Genomic DNA, 21,149 nt, shown 5'->3' on the forward strand with positions numbered 1-21,149 from the left:
TTTGTGAGAATTCGTATAGATTTATTTTTGCTTTCATTTATGAGTAATTGTATATATATGTGTCTGTGTGTGATATGTCTATGTCTACAGTACAGACTGGATTCGAATGCGCAGAGAGGCCAGAAGATGCTATAAAATGTACTAGAGATGCAGATATAGGCAATTGTGATCCACAAATCCTGGGTATCTAGAACTCAACACCAGTCCTTTGCAAGAGTATATACACTCTGAACCTTTGAAACATATGTCAACCATCTAATTCATGTTTTATACAATCATTTATGAAAGATTGTAAGATATAGAGCTTCAAATAGAATTCACAAAAAGATATTATCTATTAAACTAACAAATAGGTACATGATTGAAAGCTACCCTTTAACCAAATTTCATAATTGTAAAATTAAGCTGAAAGGAATGTAATTAATTCTATATACTTAGGTGCATGGTAGGGCAAATATTATTACAAGAGGAACTAGCATACATACATACAAATGAGCAAACAAATTATAATTGTTAATACAGGAATTCAGTCAAAACTTGTCAATCATGATTAAAAGAATCACTCGTAACTCTGAAAAAATGAAATGTTGAAATAGTTTTCAAATGTTGAGAATGAGGAATTGAAAAAAGAGCAGACAACATAGTTTTACCATTACCAAAGATACTTTATATGTTAATGACATGGAGGAAAGAGGAAGCAAAACTAGTAAGAAGTGAATAGTCTCTACAAGTTTAAGGGGGAGTTTATTTAGTGACAAGAAAAAACAGTAAAAGAAGATAATAAAGAATATTATAGTCAAAGTACATTAAATATGTGTACATAAACATATTTACATTTTTATAAATATATGTATATTTTTATGAAAATAAAAAATAATCAGCAGCAAACAGAAAAGTACATTTTCAAACATCAGGTTACCACCAAACTTTCCAAGGAAGGTGTTAGAATACTTGGCCAACCCTAAGATGCAGCTTCATTAACTCATAACAAGGAACCACAGGGCCCCAGATATTTGCAAAAATGTTAGGAACAGTTAAGATGATTGCCAGTAGAGAAATGATCAATTCCATCTGTATGTTAAAGTAATTTAGAGTTTGTGTATTATCATTTATTGCTGCATGAATACTTTAATTCTTTGGAAAATTTGTTGAAATTTATTTCAAGGGTTATTATTACATAATCAATCAATAATACACATCTTTTCTGCTTAGCAATATTACTTCTGTTAAAACTTTTAGTGACATTGCCAAACATGTTGTCATGTTTAATCACTTTTCACAAAATATATTACAACTAGAAAAATCAGGAGATCAAGAAAGATGGCATTCAGAAGAACCATTATTGCTTTCTATTTCTTCTACTTTCTGTTGGTATGTGTCTCACTAGAATATGTGAGAGAGGGATACACAACCAGTACCATTTAGTTCATCTATAATTCATCTGCAAAATCAGCATCACACATCTCTGCTTCATCCCTCCATTCATATTTTTATTATTGACATAATACTGAATAATACTTTATCTACTAGGAGTTTTAGTATAATTGTCTGTCTGTCTGTCTGTCTCTCTCTCTCTCTCTCTTTCTGTGTTTGTGTGTGTGTGTGTGTGTGTGTGTGTGTGTGTGTGTGTGTGTAACCTACTGAGACCATTTATCTTTGTTTGTATATGTGTCCAAGACTAACCACTTGACACTAGACAACCCATGCCAGGGCTGATACCTAGAAGACACCAGTTCTCTCTGTCTCGACAGACTTTTGTCATCTGTAGCTTTTCATCTATGGGAGGGAACATGTCCTCTCCACACTGGCATGCCAATTGATGTTACCATAATATTGGTTTGGTTCAGGAAACCATATTTTTGAGAGATTGTGCATGAAGATTCCCTGTCAGATATAGATTGTTCATATCACAGTAAAAATCCTCACATTATGTCTCTTACACTTTTCAGTCCCCTTTGCATTTTCCCCCGAGCAGTAACTATATGGCTTGAATTGCAAATATCGGTTGGGTAAGTCACAGTCACTGATTCTCAGCATTGACCAGAAATGTATCTCAGTAATAGTATCCATCTGTTGCAAAAATTAAGCTTTATTCCTTCTCAAGTCTCTCATGGAGTTAAAGACCAGATAGTTTAGTCTTACAATTAAACTTAGTTGGTCAGGGGTTAAGATGTTTTTACGTCTAGGAAGATATTGAGTTAATAGAGATGATACATGATAGATATTGATTTTCATATATAAGTTAAGACCCAACAAAATAGGAGAGATGATTAATTCAAGTTTGCCAAATGCAAATTGCCAAACCACTATGAATGTAGCATTTATATAACTCCTGATTGTTTTGTGGTTCTTCCTGTTGTATGTTGCTTGTTTTATCCATGTGTAATAATATAAATATATATGTTAAAAAGAAACAATAATAAAAAGTAGGCATTAGAACTTCACATACCAATACCCTTCATCATTTCTACTCCATCTTCACTCCCTCCAAATCTTCCTGTGCCTCCTGTGACCCTTTCTTATTTAATTATTATTTTAACACACACACACACACGGATACACTAAAAACTCTATTTGGAGCTGCTCCGTGTAAATCTCAGAGAAAGAGTAATCAGGCTATCAGAAGAGACTTGATAGGCTGTGATCTTACAGTGCAAGTCAAGGTCCCCATGTCACAGACCTAGAGGAGGGGAATAGGATGAAAGAGGGAGGGAGGGGGGATGGGAATAACAACTGATATGTAATCTGAATAAACTACTTAAATAAAAAACACTTAGAATCTGGGGATTAGTTCCTGAAGAAGATAAATTCTCTCTGGTAGCAGTAATTAATTACCTGTAGCTCTTTTTCTGAGGTGGCAGGAGTGCGATGTGTAAGGGATAAAGATTTTGTGTGCCCCCAATTTCATTCAACCATACAATCCATCATTACTTAACATAACCTTCCTTCTTATAGTTTAGAATACCATCTTCACATTACAGTTCTCATTTTGTCCCATGATGAAAATCAGGAGCCTTCTGTGTAACCAAGTGAAGAGCTCAAACTGAGACAGAACACACACACACATCTTTCCTACTCAGCTACATAACTGGAATAACTGGTTGTCAGGTCCTTTATACATGTAAGAGTGAAAGTAACAGCTCAGACTTATGGAGCTACCTTAAATTATATAATTCTTATAAATAAATATAAATAATAATATTTAAATGTTATAAGATTTTAAAAGACACAGTTTCTTTAGGACATAATATGGGATGCATTTTAATAAAATACACATAAACAATTGAACAATCAATCATTGTGACTGTTTATCTTCAATATGCTAAACTCCTGTTCAATTTTTACTTTGTTTACTGTAGAAAACCAGTAGAGCCAAAAGTCTTTTCAGTATTGGTTCTTATTTCTTGGAAATAAATATCCACTCAAGAAACATTGGGAAGCATATTCACATGAATATGAACCAAGAAATTGTAGACTTTAGCAACTGCCTGTTGAAATAAAGATATATTAAACTAAATTTCTTAATTTTTTTTCATAAATTGTTGCTAGTATTATAAAGAAATATATAGACATTATATGATGTCTAGCTGCAGCATATTAGGACAAATTATAAAAGATTATATTAAAAAAGAAAGTCATATTTTCTCAAATAGTGGGATAAATACCAGAGTGGCTTATTTATTTATTATTATTTCTATGTGGAGAGTGTAAAGGACAAATAAATTACCACAATAGCTACTAATATGAACAAATGAGAACTACTGAGAAAAGTGCCATGTTAATATACATGAGTATGTATTTGGCTGAGATCTCTTTATGATATTTTAAATAAAATTATACAGAAAACCTTAATATAATTCTTTATATATGGAATATTAATTAGCTTAGATTTAAAACAAAGCATTCAATCACTTAGTTGAACACTATGACACATTTTGGAATGTTTTTTTTTAATAAAATATGTTTATTATATTAAATGTTCTTTCATAATATTAAAAATTAACAAACATACTAAAAGAACACTTATGAGCAAATTGTACAGTAATCCTGAGCCCAAGGCAAGACATGAAGTTGCTTTTAAATGGCTATAAGCCACTGCTCCTAACCATCATGCATATATATATATATATATATTAGTTCTAAGCATAAACTGTCACTCATATATTTCATTCTATAAAAGTGTACTGTAGAGCTAGAAGATGCTGGAAATGTAAATTTCAATACAGTGCAGAGTCCTCCTTTATCTATGTCACTGTAAGACAGGGAAAATAAACATGTTGACAAAGATAAGTACCTATAATCTGAAGCTTGATGTGTTATTGAAAATACTTCCAACAGTGCTGGGTAAGCACTTACAATTTTCAGAAAATGCTACATCAAGGAAAGAAGACGTACTTTGACTTGCAAAGAATATACTCTACTTAAAGCATTAGCAAGCATGGGCCAAATACCATTCCAAGGGGAAACCGAGTGGCTGTGCAGGCTATTTAGAGATGTGCTGTGTTAGCTAGCTAAATGCTTGGGGAAGTGTTTAGATACAGACAAAGGAAGAGGGCATTTAGTGTGTGGTGATGGATTCTAGAGCCCGGTGAGGTCAGACACACAAAAAAATGGAGGAAAATGCAAGCCTAGAATATCAGCTTAATAAGTTACTGTAAGCTCTACTAACTTTCCTTTGAATTTGAAATCACCTTTTATTCCCACACCAAGGTCAGTGAACTAAAGCATCATCTGAACTATGTTTTACCACATTCATCTTCTTCAGACTCAGAGGCTGACCTGCTTTATATCTCACTTAGAAGACCCAGGGATCTCTGAATTGCCTATTATGCCACAAAAAGAAGAGGTTGTCACATCCAAATAACACAGAACCATGCTTTGAGGAAATCTTTCAGTATTTGTTATCAAAGAGAACATGACAACCCAACAAAATGTTGTGAGCAGTTGAAAAATGGGAGTAAATTGCCTGAAACTTGTAGAATTCTGCGTGACAATAAGTAATGTTGTGTAGTTCTTTACTATTGATTAGCTGAGCCTTAACAATACCTACAAGACATATTCAGGTATTTCAGCAGCTAAGAATTAAGAACTCTAATTAGAAGTACCCTTGAGTCAGCAGCAAACACACAGGGCCAAGGTAAGCTAATAACAAGAGCATTTTATTAAGACATAAGTCACATGTTGACCTGGCTTCCAACAATACTCACAGCTAAGTGATACAGCAGCTGAACTCCTGACAAAGCAAGTCAAAGAACGAGCAGTCGGTCCCAAGCAGAGCTGAATTTAAATTGAAGCATTTTTCCAATGAAGGAACGAAGTAGACAGCTTTTTAAAGATAGTATCTCACATTAAGGAAGTCAGTTCTCATAATTGATTTTTCAATATAAACAACGTTTCAGGTAAATGAGAACATAGTGGGCAACAGTATCTTGGGACATTTTATTTTTGATGAATTATGTAAAAGGGCAGCCAAGAACAGAAAAATGTATGAATATTCGCAGTGGTTGAAATAATACTCTATTGGTCTATAGTGCCTATATGTTCCTGTGTTTCTATTTATAGTACTGCTTTTTTTGTCTTCTTCAATAGCTAAAGCATGTTTACACTTTTATTTACTTATTCTATTCATGTTTTCTCCTTTAAAATAATGCAGATAGAGAAAAATTTACAAATATAGCCAAGCTTTATTTGGTTTCTGTCTTAGAGTTTTATTACTATAGAGCATGACTTTGGCAACTCTTTTTTCCTTTATGGAAAACATCTACTTGAGCGGTTGCTTACAGTTCAGAGGATCAGTTCACTATCATCATAGCAGGAAGCCTGATGGGTAGCGTGGTAGTGTATAGGCAGTCAGGGTGCCGGAGAGGTCTCTATGAGTTCTACATCTGGTTCAGTAAGCAGCCGAAAGAGAGAAAGCCCTGGACCTGGCTTGCACATCTGAATCCACAAAGCCCACCCCTAATGACATGCTTCCTCCAACAGGGTCACACCTACACCAGCAAGGCCATGCCTCATTATAGTGCCAGACCATATGAACCGATGGGTGCCGTTTTCATTCAAACAACCATTGTTCTAGAATACATTAAGTAGTATATATTTCAGTCTGTCAGTTCATGAGTATGCTTCCCACTTCATATAGGTATTAGGAGACCAGCCTTAAAGCCAAATCAGATGTTCTGACATTAAATTGATATAATTTTTGTTATGTTTTAGGTATAAAATTATTATATTTATAAGCCTTGAGATATGCTTACATAACGCTATGACAAATGTATTCAGCAAAGGTTTAACTACAATGATAAACTATTTTTGTGTCATGTACACAATCCATTTGTTTAATACTAAGTATCAAAACTGATTGAATTTGTTGGACTAGAGAGGTGATCTAACAAAAATGATTTAATTTGCCACTAAAAAGTTATGCCCTCCGTGTTTGCCTAGTCTGTGATGTCCTAATTAACTAATGTAAAATATGCTAGACAAAATATTTAGCTATGTGCCTGCTGTTTTCATTGATTGTTTTTGGGGTGGAGTGGAGGTGATGCTGATATTAATATCACACTGTTTAGAATTTTATTTTGTAGGTTGTCTATTTTTCTGTTATGGAAAATAAATTATTTTGATCTAGTTATGATAGTTCAAGCCTGTAATTCCAGTACCAGGGGAGGCCGAGACAGGCCACCTGATCTAAAAAGTGAGTCCAGGACAGCCAAGGCAAGACAGAAACAGCAACAACAATAAAAATAAAATAGGATGTCCTCCCCTCTGGAGACCTGGTGGCACTCAGAGGAAGGACAGCAGGTTACCAAGAAGAGACTTGATACCCTATGAGCATATACAGGGGGAGGTGATCCCCCTCAGGAACAGTCATAGGGGAGGGGAATAAGGGGAAAATGGGAGGGAGGGAAGAATGGGAGGATACAAGGGATGGGATAACCATTGAGATGTAACAAGAATAAATTAATAAAAAATAAATAAATAAATAAAATAAAAGTAAAAAAAAAAAAAGAAAATAGATTATTTTCTCATACAAAATATGCTTTCTCTTCCCTCTACTCCTCCTAGTTTTTCCTACTTCTATTCTAATGAGAGGAAAGAATCTTCTAAGAGCAACAAAACATGAAAAAAACCACAAAATATAATAAGATTAAAAAAAAAAACTATCTTTTCAAAGTTAGACGTGGCAACGCAGAATAAGAAAAGAGTCCAAAGAGCAGACAAAAGGACCCACTAATTCTCATAGTTAGGAGTCTCATAAATATATTAAGAGAACGGCCATAATTACACAGAGAGAACCTAATTTAGACCTATGTAGTCTCTGTGCTTTCTGCTTCAGTCTCTGTGATCAGATATTTGCCTCGTGCTTTGCTTAGTTGATTCATGGGGCATTGTTCTGGTTTGTCCGTCCCCTCTGGCTGTTACAATCTTTCTTTTTCTTCTTCCAGAGAATTCAAAGAACTCTGAAGATGAGATTTGATGGAGATTTCCAATTTAAACATTTTCTCTACATAATGTCTAGCTATGGGTCTCTGTATATGATCCAATCTGGTGTCTGAGAAAGACTTCCCAATTTTTGAGGAATTGCCATATTGATTTCATCAGTGGTTGTACAAATTTACACACTCACAAGCAGTGGAGGACTGTTGTCTTTCCTTATATCCTCTACAGCATGAGCTGTCACTTCCGTTTTTGATCTTAGTCACTCTGACATGTGTAACACAACATCCTAAACTAGGTTTGATTTGCATTTCTCTTATGGCTAAAGATGGACCGGACATTCTCCACAGTTGAGTGGAGAGTGGGGACTGACTTTCACATGTACTTCCCCTGAATGGGGAGACCTTGTGGCACTCAGAGGAAGGATAGCAGGCTACCAAGAAGATACTTGATACCCTATGAGCATATACAGGGGGAGGAGGTCCCCCTCAGTCACAGTCATAGGGGAGGGGAGTAAGGAGAAAATGGGAGGGAGGGAGGAATGGGAAGATACAAGAGAGAGGATCATCATTGAGATGTAATATGAATAAATTAATAAAATAAACTTTTAAAAAAAATTTTAAAAAGATGTCAAACATTTTTCTCAAGAACTTCTCAGCCCTTTGTGATTTATTTATTGAGAATTTTCTGTATAGATCTGTACCCCACTTTAAAATAATTAGATAATTTGTTTTTTAGTAACTAGTTAAAGGTATTTAGATATTAGTTTTATACTGGATGTGGAGTGGGTAAAAGCCTTTTTCCATATGGTAAGCTGTCACATTGACCCAGTGACTGTGTCCTTTGCCTTACCTAAGTTTTTCAGTTTCATGAGGTCCCATTAATAAATTACTGACCTTCGTGCCTACACTAGTATTGTTCTGTTCAGAAGACCTCTCCTGTTCCAGTGTATTCAAAGCTATTCCGCCCCCCCCCCCATTTTCCTCACTTTCCCCTCTATCATGTTCAGTGTATCTGGTTGTTGTTGTTGTTGTTGTTGCTGAGGTCTTAGATGCACTGGCAGTTGAGTTTATTCAGTGTAATAAATATTGATCTATTTGCATTCTTCTGTAGGCAGACATCCAGTTAGATCAGCACCATTTGGTGGAGAGGCTGACTGTTTGCCATGTGTACTTCTGGCTTATCAGAAATGAAGTGTCAGTAACTGTATGAATATCAGTCAGGGTCTTTGAATTGATTACATTCCATTGTCTATTTTATGCCAATACTATGTTGGTTTTGTTACCATAGCTCGGTAGTACATCTTGCAATTGAGAAAGGTGAGGCCTCCACTAATTCTTCTGTTGTTCAGGACTCTTAGGTATCTTGGGATTTTCCTTTTCCACATAAGTTTGAGAATTGCTATTTCAAGGTCTGTAAAAATTTATGTTGAAATTTTTGTTGGGATTACATTAAATCTGTAGATTGTTTTTGATAGGATTTTTACTCTGTCAATCCATGAGCATGGGAGCTCCATCAATTTTCTGATACCTTCTTCAAATTTTTTCTTCAAAGACTTGAGTGTTTATTATATAAGTCTTTCACTTTCTTGTTTAGCATTATCCCAATATATGTTATATTATCTGATGCTATTGTGAAAAGTCATGTTTCTCTCAGTTCCATTTTGTGATATCATTGCAGGGATTAGCAATTTGCAAAGGTAAAAGCACTCTTTTTTCTGTTGGAGAGAGAAATATTTGTTGTGTTCCAGCATAAGTTTTCAAAATAATTTAAAACTAGTGGATTTTAGCTACAGTTCCTTTTTAGAGAAATTATATTATCTCCACAATTTTCATATGTCTTTTACTTGACTGCCGTGGCATCCTTAATGATGTCCTCCTACACTAATAAGAAGTTAATGTTTATTCTGCTTTATGAATCTTGCTTTGATTTACTTATTGATTTTTAAATTTTCACAATCATTTCCATTGGCTTTCTATTCTTGAACATGATTAGAAACTTTGAAAAAATAGATGCTTATCTACATATTTGTAACATAATTTTATTTATGAAACAAACCTTCCAGGTTTTTGCTTTTATTTCAATTATTGGGGAAAATATACATTGTTGAAATTTCCTAATTTTTGCTGATTGATTTTTATGGAATATATTTGAGAAGCTATTTACTTGGCTATTTTTTCATTTATTTTATAATGTGTTCATTAAAATGACATGAACTTCCTGAGTGGTTAGATTAACTAGGAACACATTAAGGATTGTAATATTAAATGTTTAGTTCATTTAAGCTTTTCCATTTAATTTTCAAAAAAGATAATTTACTCTAAATATTCCAGAATATATTATTTCTTAAACATAGTACTTGATATATGGATATTTGTCAGCGGTAAAATAAATACTTTTTAAAATTATTGGAAAATATGTCAGCAAATTCTATAATATAAATCTTAATAAATTATGTGTAACTTGGCCTCAAAATTGTGAAATTCTCCAGCCTTAGTCTACATAGTACTAAGATTACTTTCATGAACCATTATACTTAGTCTGGGAAAATATTTTCAAAAATATGTTTCAAAAAATTAGAAGAACCTTCACAATATATATTGCAAATATTGCACACACATGAACACACATGTGTATGGGTGTGTGTATCACTAGATTGACACAGGCGCTATAGGACAGTAGTAAACATTCTTATATAATTATTCTGGCTAAGAGCCACTGTCTTAGTTTTATATTGCTGTGATAAAATGTAATGACCATAACTACTTTGAGAAGGAAAGTACAGTCCATTATTCATGGATTAAGGAAAGTAGCTCAAAGCAGAAACTAATGTAGAGACCACGAAGCAGTACTTCGTAGCCTACTTTCTTATATGGTCCATGGTGGAAATTCCATGGATAGCATCTCCCACAGTGAGATGGCCCCTCCAATATCAATTATCAGTCAAAGCAATGTACCACAGGCTTATCCAAAGACCATTCTTCTATGGATACTTTCTCAGTTGAGATTATATATTCCCAAATGACTTTACCTTGTGTCAAGTTGACACATAACTTGTAACTACACCCATAATGAGTCCTGATATTCAGAAAATCAGGAGCAATATGGTAATCTACAACTGGAAAGTTTGTGTACATTGTAAACTGAAACTAGAGAACTAGAAATTACTAAAGACATATGATCAATATTCTAATTCATTCAGGTCAATAATACATGAATACCATCCAAGTCTTGTTATTTGTCCTTCACTGAGTTGGATACTGTGGTGGTTTGAAAAAGAATGCCCCCATAGTCTCAAAATTTTGAATGATTGGTTGCTATGGAGGGACACTATTAGAAGCTGTGGCCTTATTGGAGGAAGGATGTCACTGGGAATTTGAGGTCTCAAATCCTCAAACCACACCCAGTGTCTCTGTCTCTGTCTGTCTGTCTGTCTGTCTGTCTGTCTCTCTCTCTCTCTCTCTCTCTCCTCTCTCTCTCTCTCTCTCTCTCTCTCTCTCTCTCTCTCTCTCCTCTCTCTCTCTCTCTCCATGCTTCTTGCTGATCAAGATATAGTCCTCTTGCCTCCTTTTCTAGTACTAGGTGCCCCTGCTTGCCTCTGTGCTTCGTGCTATGCTGACAATGAACTAAACCTCTTAACCTGTAAGCCAGCCTCAGTGAAATGTTTTCCTTTACAAGAGTTGTCAGGGTCATCATGAATATCTTCATAACAATAGAAACACCAGCTAAGCTAGATACTGACTGCCTACATCAATGAGGGCACAACATTCTTACACACCCACAAAATGAAATGTTGACCAGCTCCACAAATAACTCCTGGATATATATCAACAAAGATTTACCTTCTACTAAGTACTCATACACCAATCAAGTTGAAAGACAAAATTAAAACATCTTCTGAAGTTATCCTAAGTACACAGATTTTTGGCCTGTCCAAAAAAAAAAAAAATAGCTTTATTTTGATTTGAATGTTTTAAGGCTCTTAGGGCAATTCAATAATATGACTCTAGAATCCAGCCAGTTTGTATGGTTTGCATCTAAAAATAGTGGTACATAAAATAAATAAATTCTTGCAGATACCTGGGCAAAAGTCAACCACTTTTTTTAGTAATAACAAAATTGAAGAGGTGGGGAATGGTGGAACACATCTTTAATTCCAGCACTTGGGAGGCAGGGACAGGTGGATCTCTCTGAGTTTGAGGCCAGCCTGATCTACAAAGCAAGTTCAGGACAGCTAAGTTTTTGTTTTACAGCAAAAACCCATCTCAAAAGAAGAAAACAAAGAAATAACAAACCTCAAAGATATAGCAATGGTAAATGGGCTGAGCAAATGGTGTTTTGCTGATTTGTATTATATTAAACATGGAATAAAAGGATGTCAATATTTCTTTTCTCATCGTAGATTGCAGATTCAACTTAGCAAAGCTTATTCTGATTTTGCTGCTGTCATTTCTCTATAAATGACTATATTGTGGTAGCTCTCACACAGTGTGTTTTGTTTGAATAACACATAAGGAAAATAACTCTAATAAACAAAAGCCTCCTATCAAGGAAAACATCTACTAGTCAAGATTGACAGATATTACATTCATAAAATTGCGCATAAACAGCTAACACCTTTAGAATCTTCATACCTCTGTTATTTTTCTTTTAGACAGTTTTTCTTATAATAAAAGGTAAATATTTGCTTTTTCTTCACTTTTGCATTGCATTGGCTTTCTGTCATCCATTTTTAAACTGGTAGCCAGCACTCATTAAACGTTGTCCTTGAAAGCACATAAACATAGACTGGTTGGGATAGGTGCACAATATGAAAAAGTGGAGGATTGCTTTTGAGTGTCTACGGTTCTTTTGAATTTGCATATTGAGATTCCTGTGTGAGCATGTGGGTGTGTAATCCAAAATCCAACAGTAGGTAATGTTCCTCAGGATCTATCCACCTTTTATTCTTCGGTGTTTTTGTGATATTTTTTTCTCATAGATCTTGAACTGTTTTATTAAGTTCGGCTGGCTAGCCAATAAGTCCTAATGATCATGATATCTATGTTCCCTGTATTGAAAGCACATGTGCATATAATCACAATCATTTCCTTACATATATAGACATATTTTTAATGGCCATTTTTTCTTTGATACTTCCATTTGTGAATACAATATAGGGTTGAGAGATCTAACTCAGATTGTTATGCTTGCATGACAAACATGTTATTGACTTAATTCTTTCCCTCAAGCACTACATGTTATTTTTGAAAAAATAAAAAAAGATAATCTTTAGAGTTAATTTCATTGTTGAACAACTTCAGTAAATGTATATAAATCTCTTAACTTTGGATCATAAAATTACCCAAAATTTAACTGTGACTGAAAAGAATAACATGTGAGAAATGTGAATCAAAATCATGTAAGAAAGATCAACACACAGCACTTACACTGTCAATGGTAAGTGACTGTAATATTATAGCATAAAATTCCTAGAACTGATAAACACTTTCAGTGAAGTGTTGATTACAAGATTAAGTCAACTAAAATCAGTACCCCTCCTAAAAACAAATGACAAACTGACTGAGAGTGAAATCAGGAAAATAACACTTTTCACCACAGCCTAAAATAATATAAAATATCTGGAGGTAAATCTAACTAAGCAAGTGAAAGACTTGTATATGAAAAAACTTTAAGTCTTTTTTATATACGTAGATATCCAGTTAGACAAGCACCATTTGTTGAAGATGCTGTCTTTTTTCCATTGGATGGTTTTAGCTTCTTTGTCAAATATCAGGCATCCATAGGTATATGGATCTACTTCTGGATCTTCTATTCAATTCCATTGATCAACCAGCCGATTTCTATGCCAGTGCCATGTCACTTTTATTACTGTTGCTCTGAAGTACAGCTTGAATATGGATGAAGATTCCTCTGCAAGTTCTTATGTTGTACAGGATTGTTTTAGCTATTCTCAGTTGTTTATTTTTTCATATGAAGTTGAGAATTGGTCTGTCTAGGTCACTAAAGAATTGTGTGGGTATTTTGATGGGAATTGCATTGAATCTGTAGATTGCTTTTGATAATATGGCTATTTTTATCATGTTGATTCTTCCAATTTATGAGCATGGGAGATCTTTCCATCTTTTGAAATCTTCTTCAAATTCTTTTTTTTTTTTTTTTAAAGATATTTGAAGTTTTTTCATATAAATCTTTCACTCACTTGGTTAAAGTTAAACCAAGATACTTTATATTGTTTGTGACTTATGTGAAGGATGTTGTTTCCCTAATTTCTTTCTCAGCACATTTGTTATTTGTATACAGGAGAGATACTGCTACTGACATTTTTGGGTTGATTTTATATCCAGCCACTTTGCTCAAGTTGTTTTTCAGCTGGAGGTGTTCCTTGGTAAAACTCTTGGGGTCATTTATGTATATTATCATATCATCTGCAAATAGTGATACTTTTGATGTCTTCCTTTCCAATTTGTATCCCTTTGAATTCTTTTAGCTGTCTTAGTGCTCTACCTGGGATTTCAAGTACTATATTGAAGCTATATGGAAAGAGAGGTCAGCTCGTCTGGTTCCTGATTTCAGTGAAATTGTTTTAAGTTTCTCTCTATTTGGTTGGTTATAGGCTTGCTGTATATTGCCTTTACTACATTTAAGTATGTGCTCGCATCCCCATTTCTCTAAAAATTTTAACATGAAAGGGTGTTGGATTTCATCAGATGCTTTTTTTTTTTTTTTTTTTTTTGGCATGTAAAGAAATGATCATGTGTTTTTTCATTTCTGTTTTTTATATAGTTGATTACATTGATTGATTTTTGTATATTTTACCAGTGCTGGCTTCCTGGGATGAAGCCTACTTGGTAATGGTGGATGAGATTTTTGATGTGCTTTTGTATCAATGTTCATAAGGGAAATTGGTCTGAAATTTTCTTTCTTTGGTTGGTCTTTCTGTGGCTTAGGTCAAGTCTTTAAAGAAACTGAAGATTTCAGAAGATGGAAAGATAATCCGTCCCCATGGATTGGGATGATTAACAGTAAAAATGTCCATCCTACAAAAAAATCTACATATAGATTTATTGCAATCGCTTTCAAAATGCTTTATAAACCTTTAAAGAATAACTCTCAACTTAATATGGAAAAACAAAAAAATCCAAGATAGATAAAGCAACCCTTAACAATAAAAGTACTGGTGAAAATATTACCATCCCTGATTTAAAGACTAACGCATTCTGACTTCTTGTTAAATATATCCATGTCAAAGAGCATAAATTCCATCATAGTTCAGTCAAGAATGTTAGAAGGAAGGTTCAGAATCACAGAAGAGGTACAGCAGTTGAGAGAATATCTCTAAGATTCTGGGAGCTTACCATTGCTCACTCCTACATGATATCCAGGCTAAAGAAATATTGACCTGTTTTAATTGTATATTTTAATTTATTCATGTATAAACCAATTGTAACATGTTCCTTTATCTTCTCCCAAGCCCACACTTTCTTCTTTTTCCCCACTCCCCTTCCACTAGTCCTCAGAAATCAGGAGCACTCCTCCTCTACCATATGACCTCAGCCTTTCAAGTCTCATCTATATTGCCTGTATCCCCTTGCTCTATAGCCTGGCAAGGTCCTCTCCCAGGGGGAAATAATCAATCAGTGGGCAACAGAGTTCATGTCAAGGGCAGTCCTACACCTTATATTATGGGACTCCCATGGAGACTGTGCTGCCTATCCACTACATCTGTGTAGGGGGTTTAGGTCCTCTCTATACATGGTCCATGGTTTATGCATCAGTCTCTGCAGGACCCCTTGGGCCCAGATTTATTGGCCCTGTTATTTTTCTTGAGGAGTTCCTGTGCCCTTCAGGTCCTTCTACTGATCAACTATTCCACAATTCTCCCTGGGCTCTGCCTCAAAGTTTGTCAGTGATTCTCAGCATCTGCTTCTGTTCCCTGCTGTGGAGTCTGTTCCATTTGTCCTTCTGAATGAGAATTAAGCATCCTCCCTAGGATCCTTTGTTATTCACCTTCTTCAGGTCTGTGGATTGTAGTGTGATTATCTTGTATTATATGGCTAATATCCATTTATAAGTGAATATATATCATGCATGTCTTTCTGGGTCTGGTTTACCTCACTCAGGATGATCATTCCTAGTTCCACACATTTACCTGAAAATTTCAAAATTTCTTTGTTTTTAATAGCTGAATGTACCACAGTTTCTTTATCCATTCTTTAGGTGAGGAAACTCTAGGTTGTTTCAGGATTCTATCTATTATGAAGAAAGGTGCTAAGAACATAGATGAGCAAATGAATATGACTCTTTTATATCTAGAAACAGCTTCCTATTGGCAGAAACTGGTTTTGTTTGTTTGTTTATTTCTGATTTAGTTTTGTAGTAGTAGTTGTTGTTTATCTCTGTTTGTCAAAAAAGTTCTAGATTATTTATATAATCTTCTTAAAGTCCACAGAAAAAGAAGCCATTGTTACAGGTCTGGTTAGAGCAAAGGATGGTGTAGATTGAGACCTCTGGCCACTTTCAATGAAAGGGAAATGGATACCATATTCTAGATTTTTATTCATGAGAGTTTGAATATTAATAATTTTAATCTGGTATAGTGTAGTCTTAGTTTTTTTTTGAACACTTTTTTATGATTATTCCTCTTGATAGAATTTTAAAAACATTTTGTTAAAGTAATGTTCACTTTCAGTATTAAATAACTAAGCATCCAAATTTGTGTCTGTTACAATATTTCCTTGAAACATATATTGTTATTCCTTGCTTACCACCTACATTGATTTTTTTGGTAAATTTTTATTTTGTACTTATTGCAATTACACTTAAGTGATTAGCTGCAAATTGCAATTCATCCATTGATTTGGCAATAATTACACAATTATCTTTATATAACCTCAATGTAACTATTATCTTACTTCGGAATTAAATAGCAGTAACTAGACCTAATTAACATTGGAAATAATTCATTGACTTATATAAAGATATATAAAATGAGGCTCATTTTCTTTATCTCACTATTATTCATAATTGGATTTTATACCTGTAAATAATTCATACTTTCTCTGGATGTCTAGACATTGTTGAACTATCAGGAAAGTAATATTCATGTTCTCTAAAAGGCAAACATTCTCATAACTGCATAACAACATTTTTCCCTTCATTCTTTCAATAGCACCATCCAGAGTCTGTGGAGGACTGTGAAAATACCAAAAGTTAGAGTCATAACATCTCCTTATAAATTAGGATTCAAAAGACAATTGATAAGTTGTTTATGGTTCTGACATATTTAAGGTATTTAAGGAGAATTTTTAAGACAGAAGTATAAAACAGGTGGCGAAGTGGAGGAAAAACATGACTAGAGAACTTGGAGAATATCCCACAGAAACAAAACTTAATATTGCTCTCTCATAGAGTAGACATTAAAAAGGACAATTTAATATCAATGTAAACATTATCATGCTGGAATCTCAAAGCAAGAATGGATAGATACTATCTCAGACAAACATAACAGACAAACAAATAATGAAACAAATGTATATTTGGACCTAATTTTCATTATCCACTTATCCATGACAGACATTTAAGTTGTTTCTATTGTCTACATATCTTTACTTAGGCAGCAGTGAATATGGCTGAACAAATATCTATGGAGTAATTATGTTGTTGAGCCATTATTATATGCTCAACATATAATAATGTTTTTTAAACTCATATGTCCAGTATAGATACTAATTCTCCATCAGAAGTATAGCAGCCAAATGCCATCTCCCACTCTGTGTGTTTTTTCTTCACTACAATGATTGCTTTCTTACATGTATTGAGGCTTTTTAATTTTATGTGGTCTGAGTTATTAATCACCTGCCTCAATTCCTATGAAAATGAGCTGAAATTCAGATAGTCCTTTCTTACACCTCAATTGTATGTTGCTCTACCTGTTCTTTCTTGTAGAAGTTTTAGAATTCCTGGTTTTAAATTGAGGTCTTTGATCTAAATGAAGCTAATATTTTAAATGCAGATTCAAAGAGGGTCTGAAAGGAGGAATAGAGATAGAAAATGATATATTTTTTATATAAAAATGTAAAAATTACAAAAATGAGAAAAAGAAGTGGTTATGTCTGTTTGCCCCGTTGCTTGCGTTTTGACAACTTATAATTATCCTAGGCTAATCTCAAAAGCTATAGCCTTTTACATGCTATGAGTAGAAGCAAGTGCCTTATACTCATTTGAGTAAATTGTAAATGTTATCAGATTTCAATTCAAAGGACACCACTAGATATATGCACAACCCTCTCATCACTTCATCAATGAGAGAATACATAGGTGATCTAAGATAGTGGCACTTAACACATACCTTGGTTGATCATCAGGACATCAATGAGAATTTAACAACATAAGTACTTATCTGAGATCCACCCACATGTGAGAGGGATTGAAATTAGTGAGCATGGTTGTGTCTAGTCTCTGACTACTAGGCAAAAACCAAAAGTCACAAGTCCCCACAGAAAATAGCACACAGCCTCTGAAGAGTAGGACCACATACCCTGCTGGTGGTTTACTATTGAAATTCCTAGTGCACAGTATTAGCTTGAGTCTGCAAGGTCACCATTATCTGTGGGTTCTAGGACTGAGCAGAACCCACAGCTGGGGTCATAAGAGGATTTGATCTTAGGTCTCCAGAAAAACCAGAGAAAGTTCTGAGGTCCAAGTGGGTACTGGGCATACACACCAACCAATGACATCACAATGGGAAGAGGTCTGAATAAGAACCCAAGCAACAATCCCCAGGACCATTTGATACCACCAGAACCCCAAACCAGCAGTCCTACCACCCCAACAAGCCTTGGAGACACTATATCAGCTGATACCCAAGAGAAAGATTCCAAATCTGAGGTTATAAAAATGATAGAGGCCTCAAAGAATGGAAATAAATCCCCCAAACTAGAACTGGAATATACAAAGAAAGAATTGAACAAAGCACTTGAAAAAATTACAATCAAACAGGAGAAAGAAATGAATAAAAGGTTTCATGACCTAAAACAGCACATCCAAGATATGAAGAAAAATACAATGAGATAATCCAGGAAATGGAAACCTGAGAGAAAAGGAAAGGATCTACAGAGACAAACATGACCAACAGAATTCAAGAGATGGGACAATGAGTATATAGATAGAAGATATGCCTTACTCTTGACATTGAGAGACTCTTCTAGGGTTTAGCTATCTGTAAGCCAGCCATGTGGTTTAATAGTGGTACAAAGGTCATCCATGATTTGGTGACTATAAGTTCATTGGTTGAGCAAGCATGACATGGACATGATAATTTCTGTCATCTGAGATACTCTGTGCATTTACATAATAGAATACTACTTCACCATTAAAAGCAAGGAAATCATAAAATTTGCAGGCAATGGGTGTAACTAGAAAATATCCTACTGAGTGAGGTAATCAAGACTCAGAAAGACACACATGGTATGTACTCATAAGCAGATTTTAGCCACTTAGTACAGGATAAACATACTATAATTCACAGACTCAAAGAAGATAAGGAACAAGGAAGATGCAAGGGAGTATGATCAAATGTCACTCAGGAGGGAAATAGAATAGACAGAAGAAGTACTTGAAAAAAGGATACAAAGTACCAGAGGGAGAGAAGAGAGAAGTAAGTGTGGAGATCATACCTGGAAAGAGATGGGGGCAGGAGGACAAAAGGCCCACAGAGAAAAGATAAACTGTGCATAGGGGCATCTCTGTTACAAGCTGGAGACCAGAGCAGAGTAGGCCTCTTGGAGGACATGATGAGAACTATAACTGAGAGTCCTAGTAGCAGGGCCTATGTAGAATAAGAGGAAACTCTCTAGCTAGACGAGACTCCTAATGGAGGGAGAACACCAAGCCACCTACAAAAACTTTGATCCAAAACTCACCCTGCCTCCAAGGCATGCAGGGATAAAGATAGAGCAGATATACAGAGATTGAATGTCCAAACAGTGTCCAACCCAAGACACACCCCATAGAAGAGAGCCAGTCCCTGACATTATTGACAATACTCTGCTATGCTTGCAGTCAGGAGCCTAGCAGAGTTGTCTTATGAGAGGCTGTACCCAGCAGCTGTTTGCAACAGATGATGAGACTCATAGCCAAACATTGGGCAAAACAGGAAATCTAGAGGGAAAGTGGGGGGAAGGATAAAAGTACATAGAGGTGACAAAAGCTCTACAATAAGACGAACAGAACTGACTTTCACACGAACTCTGTGGCCCATATTTGACCAGGTCCCCTGGATGGGGAGGCCTGGTGGCATTCAGAGGAAGGATAGCAGGCTACCAAGAAGAGACCTGATAACCTATGAGCATTTACAGGGAAAGGAAGTCCCCCTCAGACACAGTCATAGGGGAGGGAAGTAAGGGAAACACGGGAGGGAGGGAGGAATGGGAGGATACAAGGGATGGGATAACAATTGAGATGTAATATGAATAAATTAATAAAATATATTTTTAAAAAAGACGAACAGAGCCAACTAACCAGAGCCCAGAGGGGACTGTGGAGTCTGAAGAATTAACCAGGGAACATGCATGGGTTGTCTCCATAGATGTAATTGATGGGCAGAACAGGCTTCATCTGAGTGTTCTAGTAAGGGGAGTGGGGACTATCTCTGACAAGGACTCTGTTGCCTGTTTTTAGAGCAAATTCTCCTCATGAGACTGTCTTGCCAAGCCACAGAAAGAGAGGATGAACTCAGCCCTGATCCAAATTGATTTACTGGGGTGGGTGGGTAAGGTGGCTCCTCTTTTCCAAGGAACAGGTAAAGAGGATAGGGGAGGGAGGGTGGCATTGGGAAGTGACGAGGGAGGGGGGCTACAACAGGCATGTAACATGAATAAACATATGAATTAATAAAATGTACTCATTTAATCTGGTATGATAGACACATCTTTATGCCTCACCTGGCAAATGAGAAGTTGAAAATAGTGAAACTTGGAATTAGTTCACAGAAGAAAAGACACTGGATTGAAAAATGTACGGATATAGAGGAGCACTGTCATACTTGTTCCTCAGCTTCGATCACTATGCATAACATTTCTATGGAGCTAGTTTGCTACAAAGGTTTTCCACAAAGCAAGGTGTTTAAATAAAAATATCAAATTGTTTATGTAAAAAATACATTGGCTAAAAATATCTATACTAGATTTCATTTATTCTATAAAATGCTATTTCAGAAGGTTTTTTCCATTTTTTTTATTAATTTATTCTTGTTATATCTCAATGGTTATCCCATCCCTTGTATCCTCCCATTATTCCCTCCCTCCCTCCCATTTCCCCATATTCCCATCCCCTATGACTATTCCTGACGGGGATTACCTCCCCCTGTATATGCTCATAGGGTATCAAGTCTCTTCTTGGCAACATGCTGTCCTTCCTCTGAGTGCCACCCAGTCTCCCCCTCCAGGGGACATGGTCAAATGTGAGGTGCCAGAGTACGTGAGAAAGTCATATCCCACTCTCCACTCAACTGTGGAGAATGTTCTGACCATTGGCTAGATCTGGGTAGGGATTTAAAGTCTACCGCCTATATTGTCCTTGGCTGGTGCCTTAGTTTGAGCGGGACCCCTGGGCCCAAATCTGCCTATCATAATGTTCTACTTGTAGGTTTTTAGAACCCTCTGTATCCTTCTACTTTGCTATTATCCCATGCTTCTCTCATCTAGAGTCCC

The sequence above is a fragment of the Acomys russatus genome, chromosome 22 (genome assembly GCF_903995435.1).
Source record: "Acomys russatus chromosome 22, mAcoRus1.1, whole genome shotgun sequence".
Lineage (NCBI taxonomy): Eukaryota > Metazoa > Chordata > Mammalia > Rodentia > Muridae > Acomys > Acomys russatus.